The sequence below is a fragment of the Falco rusticolus genome, chromosome 2, assembly GCF_015220075.1.
Source record: "Falco rusticolus isolate bFalRus1 chromosome 2, bFalRus1.pri, whole genome shotgun sequence".
Taxonomy (NCBI): domain Eukaryota; kingdom Metazoa; phylum Chordata; class Aves; order Falconiformes; family Falconidae; genus Falco; species Falco rusticolus.
The window spans coordinates 98285955-98302253 of record NC_051188.1 but is presented as its reverse complement, the minus strand read 5'-3'; the positions used below and the strand labels follow the sequence as shown (position 1 = coordinate 98302253).

Genomic DNA, 16299 nt, shown 5'->3' with positions numbered 1-16299 from the left:
ATACCATAATCACTAGAAACATTATCCACATGAATATTTTTGCTAACAATAGCCTTCCAATCAATTTATTGAATACTTATATTCTTACAAGAATTCAGTATCAGACACTTAAAATGTCATTGAAACAAGCCAATCAACTATCATTCAAATGAAAAATGAATTTTAATTCCCCAAAGATAGCTTGCATTTTCAAAGCAAAATGACATAGAAAAAGAGCATTTGAAATAAATAATTTGAAACGTGAATTATAGCTAAATTTAAGTTAGTGTGTGATCAGTTTATGCTGTAATGTCATTTTAATTGGCCTGCATTGCAGAATAGAAAAATTTCTTCAGAATTTTTGTTACATTTATAGGTTTCCCAATTCTAATAATTATCATAATAGGTCTTCATAATTCTGTCAAATGTCTCCAATTTGAGGTTTGGGGGTTTTTTGTCATTGTTAATTCTCTAAAATCAATAGAACCAAAGTACCTTGGTCAGAATAACATGAATATCATATGTACAGATAACTTAATTTCCCCAAAGAATCTTGGCAATGTGCATGCACTCACCTTGTAAAAAGACAGGAATGCTATTACATGAGTTTGGATAGAATTCAGATCAGCTTCAGAAAAGCAAACCTGGACATGGAAATAACTTTTGCTTAAAAAAACACCCCTCTTTTATTCCTTGAATTAGTAATATATAAATATGGTGCAAGTGTTTTTCTACACAGTGAAAATTAAATGGTAACTTTAATTGAAAATTAGCTATAGTGATAGTTATTTTCTTTTATATCACTCATTACAAAGTAGGTACGGTTCATTTGCTTACTAATATGTTGTATCTGGAAGTTCTTTCCATACTTTTTTTGGGATTTACATTTCAGGTCATTCTATGTGTAAATGTATCTTTTTTGGAAGGTTGCATGGCAAATGGAAGAAGAGTTATCTTTTAGAGCTTTACACAAAGCTTTGTATATTTTTTATAGAAAAATAAAACTAAATTAAAAATATCTACAGTGAAAGAAGATAATTCAGACTATTGGCACACTTTAGTAATATTTCATAATTAAGACAAAGTTAGGCTTTCTGCAAGTACTCTTGCACAATACACGCAGAAGATATTAGTCTTAAAGGCTGTCTACAGGCAGTCCAAATACATGACTTTGTCTAACATTCTATTTTGGTAATGCTATTTAAGTAAGAGTAGCCTGCAACTAAGCATAACAGATTCCTTGTTATTCATAGGCAATTTTCAGAGATTTGCATCTCATCTTTATGAATCAAATCCATGACATATGTCTACCCTTAACAGTAGTTACAATCACAGGGGTATAACATAGCATAGGAAATATCACCTATGTACATTTAAAGCAAAGCACAAAGTCTCAAATGATAGAAGCAACAAAAATTTTTCAATATGATTAACTCCAGTGATTGCAAACTACATTAGAATTAAATGCATGATTTAGTTCCACATAAAAGAGCTTTGTTTCCACCATGGAGAGCCAAAACAAATTTTAATAGACATTTGATTGCAGATTATTATTTCTTACACTAACAAAACTTGCAGATTTTTAATATTATAACAGCACAAAATTTTGTCACTTATTTGTTAACATCACATTAAAACATAAAAATTTCAGCTGGTTTTCCTAACTTTCTGTGAATAGTTGTGTAAGCTTTAAATCCATGTTCATGCTGTGAGTGCAGATGGGCAAATCTTTGCTACCAATACAGCTGCAACCAGGTGAAAAAGACAATACTATTAGTTCATACCTCTTCAGAAGTAGACTACAATGCCTGAAAACAGACAATCTGCATTTTACTTGACCTGAGTGGTTTCACCTACACACAAATAATTCTGAACTTTTTTCAGGTAGTGGATAACAATATTATGATATTTGTATTCTGTTCCCTTTCTTGGGCTTTTTCCTTGGGAAACAACTATGGAATGCAAAGAAGTACATATAAAAGGAAATTTTTGTGTTTTTTAAAAAATAATCTTGTAGTAAGAGTATTTTAGAGACATTCAGCTTCCATATTTAAAGTTCAATAAAAAATGCTGTATATATGTATTTTTTGCATAGTCAGTAGAAAATAAAAACAAAATACTGCTCTAAAATGTACAATACCAGATATCTGGGTCTAAATTGGCATGCAATTAAAACTAAATTATTTTGTATTTACATATACAAACAAATAAATTTACCTTCAGAATCAAATAGTGATTTTCAGTTCTAAGACATTTTTACAAGCAGTGTGGCTTCCTGCTGGCAAAAGCATTTTATTTTTTTCTTTGAAAAAGAAAGAAATATGCCATCATCTTCCCTAGTCACACAACAGCTGTATCAATTTGTTTTCAGGGCAGTGATTAGCATAATTGTGGTGGATTACTTGCATTTGGCACAGAATAGAAATAATTCAGTATTTTTCATCATTAAAGAACTACAGAATCATAGAATCATTTTGGTTGTAAAAGACCTTAAAGATTGAGTCCAGCTGCATACCTAACACCCAGCTCACTACACCCTCCTTTCAGGTAGTTGTAGAGAGTGATAAGGTCCCTTCCCTCAGCCTCCTTTTCTCCAGACTAGATAATCCGGGTTCCTTCAGCAGCTCCTCACAACACTTGTTTTTTAGACCCTTTCTTTACCAGTGTCACTGCCCTTCTTTGGACGCCATGCTACGGTTTCCCCAACCTATGCAATACTAGGATTTTTAAAGACACAATTAAATGAATACCCAGTCAGCTTCTCAAAACCAAACCCCAGACCATTTTGCTCTCCTCCACCCTTCTTAGCAGCACTGCCATTCCCAAATTAATTCCTAGCAGTACAGAACAACTCTGTCTCATTTTGTCAGCATTCACTGCCCAGAAGAAAACCTCTGAAGAGCTCTTCAGTCCTCTGTTTCCCATGAGATACACTTCCAGAGGATTGAGGTAAATTAATAATAATAAATAATCCTGGGTATCAAACACAAGATTTATATTCAGAACAGTATCCAAATAGTCTCCATGTAACTTATTAGTTAACCTCAGAAGTGCATAAACTCCCAGAGACCCTCTCTTTTGCATGATAATGCTCTCTGAGGTCCAGAGCCACAGTAATTTCCAGGTATACTTTTAGATGTAACACTCAAAATCCCAGTAAATATTCTAAGCACCTGAAAAGCTCACTGAAACCACAGTTTTCTCTAGACACACAAAAAATACACTTCTGCACTGACCAGACACCCAGCATCTCACATATGTTTGTTCTCAGATCAAAAGGGGCCACTTTCAGTTGTAGATAGTGGACACCTATTTTTTGCTAAATGAAGTAGTCTACCTGTGAGCTTGGTGTCTAGCAAATCAATAGGGATCTAGACCAGGGGTCCTCAAACGACGGCCCGTGGGCTGGATACGGCCCCCCAGGGTCCTCAATCAGGCCCCCAGTATTTACAGAACACCCCGCCCCCCGGCCCCCGCTGCGCCCCCCCCCCCCCCTCAGGGGTTGGGGGGGAAACCAAGCAGCCGCAGATAATGGCCTGCCACTTAATTCATGCGCTGGCCCCCTGTTTAAAAAGTTTGAGGACCCCTGATCTAGACAGTTATTACAATCTAGAAAACTATACAGAACATGGAAATATAGGTACATAAGTTTGAGTGTTCAACACTACAAAGAGCTAGCAGATATGACCTAGGACTTGGGGGATATCCAGGCTTTCTGGAGTGGTGCTAGAAGTTTTACTCCTAAAATTGTACTAGAATTCTGTTTTTAAGAACCCAAATCTCTTTCAAAGAACCAAAAACCTTAATTCTTCTGATATTAGTAGACAACCTTGCGCTATAGCTAGCATACTCATCCATGAAATTAGTTGAAAGTAGCCACAATTAAAGTGTTACTCAAAAGTTTCAGCTTTACATAATTTCTTAAAAGTTCAGAAAAAAAAACCCCAAACTTTTTGATTCTATCATTAATGATTTTTCACCCATTTTATCCCAAAATTCCACTTCTGATATTGAGCTGCCTATAGTGCTATTTATAGTGCTATATTTGTGTTAAAACTAATCAGTTATGTTCATACTAGGCCATTTACTTTAATGTTTTGCATGTTTTATAAGCATGCATAGATAATCACTGTATGATATTAGACAAATCTTAGAATCATCAAATGGTTTGAGTTGGAAGGGACCTTAAAGATCATCTAGTCCAACTGCCTTGCCATACGCAGGGACGCCTTCCACTAAACCAGGTTACTCAATGCCCCATTCAGTCTGGCCTTGAATACTTCCAAGGATGGGGCATCTACAACCTCCCCGGGCAACCTGTTCCAGGCCTCATCGCTCTCACTGTAAAAAATATATTTTAAAAGTTATTTTACACCCACTCTAAATCTAACTTCTTTCAATTTAAAACCATTGCCCCTTGCTGTGTCAGTACAGGCCCTGGTAAAAAGTCTCTCTCCACATTTCTTATAAACTTCCTTTATATACTGAAAGGCTGCAATAAAGTCTTCCTGGAGCCTTCTCTTCTCCAGGCTAAACAACCCCAACTCTATCAGCCTTTCTTCACAGGGGAGGTGTTCCAATCCTCTGATCATTTTTGTGGCCCTCCTCTGGACCCACTTGATCAGGTTCACGCCTTTCTTGTGCTAGGGACCCCAGAGCTGGACACAGATGGGGTCTCAGAAGAGGTGAATGAAAGAACTTACCTCCCTTGACCTGCTGGCCACACTTCCTTTTATATGGCCTTGGATAGGGGCTTTCTGGGCTGCAAGTGCACATTGCTGTCTCATGTCCAAATTTTCATCAACCAATATCCCCAAGTTTGTTCTATGCAAGGCTGTTCTCAATCCACTCATCACCCAGCCTGCACTGGTATTGGGGATTGCCATGACCCAGGTGCAGGACCTTACACTTGGCCTTGTTGAACTTAGTGAGATTCTCAAGGACCCGCTTCTCAAGCCTGTCAAGGTCCCCTGGATGACATTCCTTCACTCAAGTGTATCAATTGCACCACTCATGTTGGTGTCATCCACAGACTTGGTGGGGGTGTATTCATTACCTCTATGCCATTGATATGGCATTTAATAATATTGTTGCAGTGTAGACCCTTGAGGGGCAGCACTTATTACTGGTTTCCACCAATAACCAATGGAGCCCTCGGTTTCGTAACCTACCTTACAACCTGTATAAAAAGGGTTACATGATATGGTTGACTCCTGTTCTAGAAATTGGAGTTGATGATCCCAGAGATGATCTTCTGTCAAGTTGTTTCTAAAAGCAACTTAAACTGCAGTGTGCAGAGCTCAGATTAAGTCACGGGGACTCCAGGAAGATAAAAGATTTTGCTGTTAAACAGAGCGATTTCTTTTATTTAAATACTGAGGAAGGTAGCTGCTGAATGGCTAATGGGAAGCAATTTAGTAAAAGATATAGATGGTCTTCCCTTGCCATATTACTGAGTTCTCCAAACAAAACAAACATAACATTGCAGTCTTGTGGTTACTCAGGAAGATGCAGCACGTTTTGAACCTTCATAAGATGAAGACAACTGCTTACATGTAATTCATTTACACTGGTATGTTCAAAAGCTTCACTGTTGTTCTTAGAAAACAACAATGAGGCGTTTTGAACTCTTTTTTTAAGAGTTAAGAGGTCCCTGTAAAAACAGATATAACACTGCTACTTGTTCAGTACAATAGATTTAAATTATGAGTCACAGTAATAAAACATTTTCAAGTTAAAGCACTGCAGACAGTAGTAAAATTTGCACGCCAGTTCTTTGAATTGAACATGACAACTTTAAAAAGCACCTTTAATCAATCAAATGAGCTGCCTATGCAAAACAGCGTGATTATTTCCCATTTTGCTTTCACTTGCTTACAATGTAATAATTCAGTGAACTCCTGTTGGCCATCCAGTCTGCATAATGTTGAAATTACATAATTTTAACAGTTCTTTGTTATTGTTGTACAATGCTTTACATAATGTAGTGTTCAAATAAATTTTCTGCAAAATCAATTGTATTTATGGAATTGTTACTTAGATAAGAATAGTTTATGCTTCTTAAAGATTTAGGGTAATCACAACACATATTTACATTTTCCAACTGATGTCATCAGTGAAATTGTACTTTAACAACAACAACAACAACAAATCACTACAAACCCATTCAACTATTTCCTGAAAACTTTTATTAAAGCTGAAGATTTTAGGGAAAGGTGTTAAAATTATTCAATCACATTGCCACCTGGAAGTAAGTTTAATGCCCTGGGAAGTTTTGGTGTTTATTTTTTCATATTTGAATAATATTTGCAAATGCTTCATATTTGCATTTCTCACTTGGGTTCTTCAGAATTCCACATATTGCTAGAGATCATTAGAGTTCACCTACATTTAAGTAGTTAAGGTCAGTCATACAGAAACACATAACTAAATATTGCAATTAAAAATGAACGGATACATCAAATTCAGAGGTAAGGCACCTTTCATATTCATTAATGAATCTGAACATTTTCACTCCAGTATTCATAGAAGGTGGCAAACACACGACATCAGTGATGTAGTGAATCTGCTAAGGTTAGATTTACCAGTAACATCTCAGAGCAAAGAAACTGATGCAACTTATTTTATTTTTTCTAGATCAGCTGAGTCACAGTTAACTATATCAAATCTAGGATTTCAGAACACTCTCCCTAGACACAGATTTATAGATGCATGGAGAGATGTGGAACATCCTGCAACGACATCTAGACAGACTTGTTAAATCCTGGTTAAACTCCCAGACAGTAGGTGACACCACCTGCATTTCTTGAAGAAGATGCAGTTCCCAATTTGGAAACATACTGAAATGTTGAGTAACAGCCTCAATTAATTAACATGACCAGAGCATCAAGTCTGGGATGTTCAGCGATAAGTTCATTGGTTGCTCTTGCTTATCAATTATGTTCCAGTATGGAAAACACACCTATCTTTATAAAAAAGAATTTTAAATCGAGTTCTTTCCTTCTTTCTGTTTCAAATTTAAGAGAAATGGTGGGAAGAGAGTACATTATAGAAAACATCAGCACAGCCTCTATATCATAGTAAGGGTCTTAGGAGCTTATTTAGTTGATGGATTTTCATGATAAAATTATGCTAATACTTCACCAACAGAGAATACATGTGGGAAGTATTTTGCTTCCATCTAAGAATGTATAATACAGTAAGAACCTCAAAAGAAAACTAGAAATAAGAGTTGAAGGCACTGCTTAACCAGAGGATGGACTGCTCAGCTAAGCGCTCTTCCATTTATAGCCATAAACCCTGACAAGAGGAGGCAAAGCAAAGATTCTGATCAACAACACTGAATCCCAAGAGCTGAAAAGTAGGCTGAGGAGAGCTGACAGCTCTAAGAATGAGAATTACCTTGTACCCTGATTTTCCTCAGAGAATTAAGAGATGATCCATTTCTTAAAACTCCCAAGACTAGAGCTGGAACAGTTTATTCCTGCCTTCTAATATGAAGGCTGTATTATTCCTTCATATTTGTTATCGTAAATGATACAAGGCAGAGGCTTGATCAGAGTCTGAGAACATGATCAAGAATCTGACAGTATGTGGCTACATCAAAGAAACTACTCAGCACCCCATGGACTACCACAGGGCTCCATCTGTGCACTCAGCTGTCAGGTCAGGATTTTAGATCAAAATCCCACCATTTAAATGAGCTTACACCTGTGATGTAAGATCAAAATCTGAGGACAAAGCATGGGCCATTTATTTGCTTTTATTTTTATTACTATATTGTGCATTGCCAGCAAGCACTTCTTGCATATTCTAAACATAAATTGTAATTTTCCCTTCTAAAGAAAGAGCAGTGGTTTTTGTCAAAGAATTTTAGCTGGAGTTATGGATGAGAACAATAGCAAGAGAAAAGTAAATGTGATCAAGGTGTGGGGATTTCTTTCTGTATTTCTTTTAAATATGAGTACAATATAGCAAAAGTCACAGTTACAATCTACCCAAGCTACTATATCTTGTTGGTTTTTTGAACCTACACCGATAATTCTACACAGCACTCTCAGAGTTCTTCTGTTCATCCAAATGGAACCCTATTGTCTGTTGTAAACACATCTCCAAACCTAGTTTGGCTTGGGTTGTACATTTTCCTGAAAACCTTCAGATCCATTTCAGTTTGTGTCTTGAAAAACTTCTCATAAGAACATATTTTTTTCCAGACAAAAACCCCCAATTCTTTAACTTATATTGCCATACTTCTGTTGTGCATTTTCTGCATGCCTTGGGGCTGGTAGTTGAACATGTATGTTTGTGGCTACATATACTTCAGGAAATTTGCAAGCAGAAAAGCTGAATTAAATCTGATGCCATTTTACAACTTCATTTTCTACTCTCCTGGGGTTTTTTATGTATAGTTCAATTATCACTTCACATGAACAAGGACATTTTCAAAAGGCACAGCTGGCTTCTGATGTCCACTAACTTGCAGTGGGAGTTAAAAGCCAGACATCAATAGGTTCTATCTCACTTTTCTGGTTTAATGTTGTTTGCTTCCCTTTCTTCCCCTTCTCCCTTGACTTTCCCTCTTGTGCATTATGAAGAACAAAGAAAATGCTGAGAAAACAGTGAAAACTAAAATCACGCCGTCCCTCAGCTTCCCCTTCAGACTCCTTTCCCTAGGTTCTGTGGTTTATCTCAGTGTACTGTGACAGATCTTGAGATAAGACTTTTCCTTCCTGGAACCTGGCTGTGGCTAATTCTGGTGCAAGACAATGTAAATCTACCACAAATCATTAGTTCCAAAGAAATTAAGTGATTATTTCAACATTGACTTCAGCTTTTTTATTCTTTATATTAGCCTTGTATTCTTTATATCAATTACTTACCTTTTTCCTGAAAAAAATGTCATGAGTTCTGTGAGGAAACTAATTGAATCCCGCGTATGGCATTCATGCATATGTGTACACTTCACTATAGTAACCAGTAATAGTTCAGCTATGATCATGATCAGCATGGATGCTAAACTATTAAACAGGTTCCTGTTCATAAAGTGTTTTTTATTCAATTACATTTAAATTGCTATGAATTGGAATAAACATGGTTCAGTGATGCAAAAATCACAGGAGTTTTCAAAGCTGTTATTTTCTTTGTCTGATTTTTACACTTCACATAATGGCACCCTTGGATCTCATAACTAACCTGTCATACTTTGAATTACTGCTTATTCACAACTTTACTATCACATCAGATATATTACTATTCATTTTCCCTGAATTTAGGATGCAGTGATAACACTGAATTGAAATATCATTGCACTGCAGCTAGCACAATGATTACAGAAAAAGTCACATCTGCTTCCAAGTTCATAGATCATATAAAGTGAGAAGGAAGAACTACGCATGAGAGAAACTCTTCTGGTCATTTGTACATGTCTTACCCTTCTCATTAATCACTGTGTCAGGCACAGTATGAAAGAATGCTAATTACATTAATCAAAAGTGTTTTATAAATAGGATATATTCTACGTATGTATTTCTAAACTAAACTCTTGTCACATATCTCATATTGATATCATAAGAATGTTTATATATGTGTATATATACAAATACATATATCTATGTATGTATGTATCTGTGTGTACATTGTATCATAAAGTATGTTATCTCATATTTTGCTAATAAGATGAGAGGAAAAGACAGACATTTATGTTAACAGTTGAAACAGCACCCAAGCCCCTTTATTTATATGGCCTCATAAGAACTTTGGAATCCAGACTTGTTACTTTGCTTGTTTTGTAAACTGAAGACTGTCAGCTTTATCTGGTACAGTGTGGCCTGCAAACCCCAAACCTTACTAAGTAGCAGTGCCACAACAGCCTGGTTTAATCCTGTGTCTTTTAACCACAGACTGATTGGTATCTGTTAGTATTTACAGAACTGGAAAAAAATAAAAATCATGCTTATCATGAAAAAGCACATAAACAGCACTAATGTTTAGAATGGATTATATTCCATGTCTCATTGTATGAACATGTAGCAAACAAGCATTTTAACTGGATATATATATTGCAAAGATATATTTCAAATCCATTTAAGAACACCAGCCACAGAGGCTTGCTCTCATTTCTATTATATATATATTTTACAGAAAACAGAATTGTTCTGAGCATACTTTCAGTACTTACCACTATGTTGTATTTTTGAGAAGGCTTCAGAATTCCCCCATAGGAGGCTGCATGATGTCATTTTAGTTGCAGCAGAAGTTTTTCCTGTTAGGAAGAAATATATAGTGCTCTTCAGTAAATGAAGAAAAAAAATGCATGATTATGAGTCACAAATGGTGAAAAAAACGCTACTTATTAAATCACCTGTAATGCTGTCATCCAAGATAAAAAATATGAAAAATCATAATACTGGTACCCGGAGAATAAATACATTGATCATAGTATATGAAAATTATTAGCAATATCTTTTCTTTGCCGACTGATCCCTGCTACAAAAACAGAATTGTCTTTATACCTATATACCACAAAAGTTTACATTCTGCGGAAAAAATCTAATGCAAGTTCTTCAAAGAAGAAAATAAAAATTACCACAAACCCCTTGGATTTAAAATATTGCTGTAAACATATAGTATACATATTCAAATCTAAAATATAACAATTCAAATATTCAAATATATCCAAATAGAATATTAAAATATTTTTTAAAGCCATCTAACTATTATTTATTCTTTCCTATGGGTAATTCAAAACTATAGCTTATACTTCAAATGACATTTCAATGGACAAACTATTTACCAATAGTCTATCCTTTTTAGATAAATACCAATATTTACCAACCGTATCTTCTGTCAGGACTTTCTTGAGACTGCAATTTAAAACTCAGTACTTAATATTGTTAATAAAGTTCTTTTAGGCAATTTGCATAGGCGCCAAGACTGCATTAGCTGAAGTATTTCTCTTCCCTAAAAGGTCAGCAGAGTTGATTTTATGGCATTTATAGCTGCCCACATTTTGCAGGGAAAATTCATGCATTGCTTGTATTATTATTTTTTTTTTTGTATCTCTTAAAGTACCAAGGCACTTAAGATCATTTATTCTTGTTTTCATTAAGTTGATCAACATGGAGAAGCACTTTGTGTGAAAAATACTGTTAGAAAACAAATTAGATGTTAGAAAACAAATTAGATGAGCAAGGGTGAGGCTATCAAAAATTCCTATTACCTTGCTAATACGTCAAGCAAACTTACAATTTCTGAAAAATCACACAAGGCATTTGGCCACAATGCAGTGTCTATTAACACTGTAGAAACACTTCTGCAATATGCTAACAAATATATTCCACAAACTTCTATTGCTTTCGGGGTCCACCTGCATGTTATTCATCAGCAGGAACAGACATGACTTCCAGATAACTGATAAGTATGGACTATCACCACAAACAATGTATTTTATTTTAAGAAATAAATTAGTTTTTTGCAATAAAGATCCTAAGGATCACAGCACTGAGTTTCCATCTGTTATTTCAGAAAACTTTCTCATATCACTTAAAGAAAAATAATCAGATTTTAGACTTCACTTTTGACCAAAATTAATGGTGTAAATGAAATCAGGCTTTAACACTTGCTAGTGGCAGATTATGCAATCTTAATCAGACTGAATAACTCCCTCTCATGAATGTTTTGCTCACTACAGCCAAACCACTCCCTGTAAGTGCAATTCATTGTAACAGCTGCAAACACAGGCCTCAATTCTGCGTAAAGACGGTAGTTATCTTTACAAATTGCAAATAAATATCAGTGCATGGCTATCTGAATATACACGTGAAAAGGAAAAATTCATGAATAGGGATGCGAAGTGAAATTCCTTTGAATAAGGAACGTGTGAAACACTCCAGCTAAACTGTTAACGTGTCCATCTGGACACTTGCTGCAGGGGAAGCCTGGCAACACTGCAACTTCTCATACACACCCATTGAGGAATCAGATGTTGAAGTTTAGGGCAATCTTTATTCCAACATTCGGTAATGTCTTAAATCTCTCCACAAAACAGTGACACTTTTACTGGAGATTTCACTGCTCATGTAGACTTTGACAGCCATTCCAATTATCCAACAGCAGTAGGTGATTAAACCTAGGATATAAGAAATAAGGAAGGATTTAAGGAATAGCTGGACAGTGAAAATCCACTAAACCTAACACAGCTTCCCTTCTCAGTTATTTTAAACTTGCATATTTTTTATTCTAGCACCCTTTATAGCTTAATCCCTGCTACAGGAAGAGAACAAAACTCATCTCAGCTTTACTGGTAAACACAGGGACTGCATTTCCTATCTCTCCATAGCACCAAAATATCCTTCAGCTTTAAAGCAGAAAAATGAATGAAGTGCTATTTGTGAACTAGGTGTTCCAGGTTTACCTTTGTACCTATTTTCATCCTTTTCATCTTCAGTTTGTCTTACAGATCTTCTAATTGTCCTTGCCAGACTGATCTTAATTGTAGACAACTAGATTATAATTTAGACTTTATACATTCTAGTAAACCACACTGTTCTCTCTTGTCCATTTACAGATCATGCTTAGACTTTACCTCTATAATATGCAATTGCTCTCAAAAAACCAACAGCAAATACTGCACTTCCTTTGTATCAGAAAGTATTGTCACACTTGTTAAAAGACTGGTAGTCAAATTCTAAGACAAAATTTAGATGTCATCTAGATATATTTTTCTTTCTTAAAGTGTCTTTTATCACCATATTTGTAACAACTTATTTCCTCATAATTATAATTTTTTAATAAAAATATTAAGGGAATCTGGCAGTCCTTCTAACCATATTTTCCTGAAGTCTGTTTTTTCTCACCAGTCCACAGACTCTTAGGTAACTTAAATCTGATGGTGCTATACTTGACCCTAGTTGTACTGTTACTCAGTTTAAGTTACTTAACTGGTTCATTTCTCAGAATTATCACAACAGCCTCTGATTTTATGTGATAGAACAACAAGCGACTAAGACTGACACTCTGTCCTTATATTTACACAGTTATCTTCGTCTTTACCTGAGAAATAAAATCTCTGTCTCATAAAAATTTTGTTTTGTTTTGGACATGATCACCCTATATCTCCAGCTATCGCCAAAACCTCTGACAGCTCTTGGGAATACCCAGATACAGGGTATAAATATTAATTTGTTCTTTAATACTCAATTTTATTCTTCACAATGACTGAACTATTGTAATTAACTTCAGTTTGAGCAGTTTCATGAAGTCTCTCTGAAAAAATGTACCCTTTTAAATGCAATCTTAACATGTTTAAATACATCTTTCAATCTCTCCCTTTTACAGTGTTTACATACTTTTCCTGACTGATTCAATTTCATATCAAGTTCTTTCTTTTGAAGACATTAAAAATAAGCTCTCCCCACTGCTATATTCAAGAATTTCATACATAGTGATACATTCCATAGCAATGAAGTTTTCAAATTTTTGGAACTATAACTAGAAAATCACTGACTAAAGAATGGATAAACGCATCTGGGAAGTTCTGTGATGTTCTTTCAGTATCAATAGTCCAGAAGCAAGAATATCAGATAAGCAGATGATGCTATTTCAACTGTTTCTTGCATGGACAGTTTGGGAGGAGTAAATTGTTCAGAAGAGGAAAGACAGCTACAGGTAGATCTCACAGCAAGAAATGGTCACAGACCAGCTAGAGGAGTATCAGAGATATGCAAATGAAATCAACTTTTTCTCCGATTGAGGTATTTGAAAGCTAAATAACTAAATCTGTCCTCAGGCTTGCTTTGTATTTAAGAAAAAAAAAATAGACATCCCAAACAATAGAAGGCTTATTTATCTCCATGAGTCAATGAGTGTAGGATAAAGTAAGCAAACAAGCAACCCACTCTTCACATATACCGAGGTAATGCTGACTTACAGCTATCTAAGAAATGAGTGGTGGAATCTTATTTTCTTTACTGAAAACAAATGTAAGTAAGTAGCAAATAATGCAATGGCAGTGAAATGTAACTTCTCCTTTGGTAAATGTGCAGTAACTTTCTCTTCGCCTACAGAGAGGAAATACATCAACAAGAAAAACCTCCCAGTTTGGGGACCCATTTTTCACTTTAAACAAAAGCAGCACACCAGCAGAGGACAGGAAGCCTCTCATCCACACTCACTCTCTAAATATATATATTCTGAGTTGTATTCCTTGTCTTCAAGCAGATCAGAAAGATCTGGTGGAATGTGTTGCTTCTCTCTTCCTCTGGCATAGTAGCTTCCTTATGGTTCTCTGCTCATCTCATTCTGCTTTAAATAGTTAAACCTACAAGCCTATCTGTGTCTTTGGTCGTGAATCCTGCCTGTTCCATAAGGATCCCCTTGTGGTAGCATACTCAGAGAAGGCAGGAAAAAGACTGACACTCCTCTGAAGTCAGAGACTGTCTCCTCAGCCACAAGCAACTAGAATATCCCACAGAACAGGTGTGTGGCTTCAGAGAGAAAGTACAAGAAAAACAAAGAATCAGAATGTATGAATCTGTGGCAAGGTCTACAGGCTATCAGGGACCAGAGATGAACAGAGAAAGCAGGCAGAACGGCCTAACACAAATGACAACCAGAGACTGCTCTTTACAGAAAACGGGCTGCTACCAAACATAAAACACAACTGCAGCAGCAGCAGAACAGTAACACAGAAACAGAAGCTGAGGCCATCTCCACAGGATGCAGACCAGGAGGGGGAATAAAGCTGTTTGTAAGGCACAATGGCAGCTAGGAACAAGTGATGTGAATTTGCAGAGCTCCCTATTTTTTCAAAAAAAGTACTAACATTTCTTGAAAAATCTTCTTGCCTTCAAAAGTATTTAGTTACAAATCTTTGGTAGTAAGACTGGCAAAACACAGGTTCATTTCTCATGTTGACTACATCAGAATCACCACAAACTACCTATCAAAACAAAGATATCACATGTGATACAGCAGATAAAACAGATTAAAAACTCATCAGAAGAATGAATGATGCTAAATATTTGAATAGCATATAATACATGTTCCATTAGAAAATTTGATGATTTTTGCAACACCAACAAATGGAAATCTAGACGAAGAAAGGATCACAATATCAGTGCAATGAGGTTCCAGACAAACCTAATAATTAATACTACAGGTCCAAAACCTGAAAAGCTCCAGAAGAAAAAAAATATGCTGAGGGGAAAAAAACCCAAAACCCTAAAACAAAACAAACCCAAACCACAACAAGCAGGCTGGAAACACAGATGTTAGACTCAGTTTGATTCAAAACAAAACACAATAAATCTTCTGAAGAATTTGCAAACTGCTATGAGAAGTCAGGAAGAATTAAACTCAGGAAGACTGAGCCCAAAACAGCAACACAAAGAGATATGCTGCTGATGCAGAAGAGAGTGATTTGCAGTGTTAAGAAATTCTGAATGGTACATGGAACAATAAATCCCCTTAGGGGAACTCTAGGCCAGCAAGTAACAATGCCAAAAAAGCATGTAGAATAAGACATAGTAAACCCAAAGGACATAAGAAAAGCTAAGTCTGCGGTCAAAGAGAAGGGAAGAGAGTGCCAGTCCTATGTCAAAAAACCCCCCGATTCTTAAGTCAAGGGTAAAAGAAAGGTCAAGCCTGAGATTAAGGAGGAGGAGGAAAAGGAGGACAAGATACAGCTAAAGGAGAAAGACAGCAAAAATGGGAGAGGAAAAGACCAAACTGAATTAAAAAAAAAAAAAAGAAAAAAAAAAAGATTAAGGACAAACCCGAAGTCAAAGGAATAGAATCCAAAGAGAGCTTCAAGACCATGCTGAGACATACTGAAATTAAAGATCAGTTGGAACAGCAAGAGCTCCACATAATAACCCTCTAGCCTGTCAAGTTACAGCATTCAGAGACTGTAGATGGGGAATCAGATGTATAGAAGACAGAATAATCCACCCAGTGGCATGAAGTTCAGATCATCTGTTCAATCCTCACTTGAAGTGTATAGTTAAGTCTCCTTGGGCCTTTTAATATTATTCCTGTGTTTCTGAAACTAACAGCAAGAAATGTACAAAAAGGCACTTAGGCAGCTATTACAGCAAGGCTCTCGCTATGCTTGAGGTAATGTTGACTATCTGTGTCACTTCCAAGTTATTACTAGTAAAGCAATTATCCTTGATAAAATCATATATGCTCCTCTGTGCACGAGCAAGCTCTGACAAATATATCTGCCATTCTCCCATATGATTTTTTTTTAAGAACCTACGTAACTCAGGATTAAATTCTCTTAAAATTTTCATAGCAAGAAAGACTGGAACGGCTGAAAAA

The 16299-nt window shown here is 35.9% G+C and overlaps 1 protein-coding gene across 2 annotated transcripts in view; it reads right to left on the bottom strand.

Moving 5' to 3' along the window:
• The window catches only part of NLGN4X (neuroligin 4 X-linked), a 192123-nt gene that overhangs the window by 145702 nt on the left and 30122 nt on the right, over positions 1-16299 (bottom strand). For both annotated transcript variants that reach the window (XR_005102801.1, XM_037378386.1), the window contains exon 2: positions 10157-10240. The gene's annotated coding sequence lies outside the window, so the exon portion shown is untranslated. The remainder of the gene's footprint in view (positions 1-10156; positions 10241-16299) is intronic.